Genomic DNA, 1,195 nt, shown 5'->3' on the forward strand with positions numbered 1-1,195 from the left:
ATGTATATATATATATATGTGTGTGTGTGTGTGTGTGTGTGTATGTATGTATGTATATATATATAAACATGCACACACAAGTACACATTGTTCGCATATAACTTTGAATCTTTTCTTTCTAAATTGCGTTTAATTTTCTTTTTCTTTTTTAATGACAGGAAATCAACGCTGAAAGATATTCCCAGAGTAATTAATAGCAGTATATTTAAAACGTTCCATTGAAATACGTCTAGTAATTTTAAATATCCTTTCTTAAGATGACCTTTTTTCGTTAGATTTAATGACAAAATTAAAATTTATCCTGACAGATTTAATTACGAAAAAATAAACATTTCCTATATATCTCCGTCGGCTAAATAAAATTTATAATTGGTCTAGGCATGAAAGAAATTGGAATTTGTGTAATATCCAGCAAGGCTCACGCAGAATCATGCACTCACACAAAGACATGCTGACATATAGAGGCATATAGAGAGGCATATATTAATTCTTTATAGGAAATGTTCAAATAATTAAAAAAGAGATAGTTAACATCTACATCCAATAATGCAGTTGTGAACCATTGATTGGCACGCTGAAGCTAATCTCTAAAAGGGCTATTGTTTGTGGATATTTACAGCGGTTACGTGTCTCTGTGTATGTGCGTGTACGCAAAGAGACAGACAGGCAGAGAGACTGAGAGTGAGAGAGAGAGTGACAGGAAGAGAGAAAGAGAGACAGGCTGACAGAGACACAGGTAGCTAAAATGGAGGCTTTCTTCCATAAATAAGAAAAGCCTAAAGTCTCTGAGACAGACGAATTAGGAGTATAGAGGAGATGTAAGATGTGGATATCGAAACAGAGACCGTTGCTCTATGAGATGATGCTAATAATTTGGTAGATGTTTCAGTATGGGAAATGTACAATGTAGTAGTAAGATACTAGTCTTCTAAAAGTAAGAAGTATTTGTGAGGTCAGAGGTAGGAGAGGAAACTTAACGGAGAAACTGACAATAGGATGTGAAAAGATGAACATCATCGGTTACATGGTCACACGCTTACATTTATATATATATATATTCATATAAACAGTCACTGACTTATGCACAGGTATGCTAACAATACTTCAACACAAATGCAGATCTTTATATATATATATATAACGTTGACCATCGAAGTGGACATTTATATATATATATATATATATATATATATAT

This window comes from Octopus bimaculoides, chromosome 15 (assembly GCF_001194135.2).
Source record: "Octopus bimaculoides isolate UCB-OBI-ISO-001 chromosome 15, ASM119413v2, whole genome shotgun sequence".
In the NCBI taxonomy this organism is placed as follows: domain Eukaryota; kingdom Metazoa; phylum Mollusca; class Cephalopoda; order Octopoda; family Octopodidae; genus Octopus; species Octopus bimaculoides.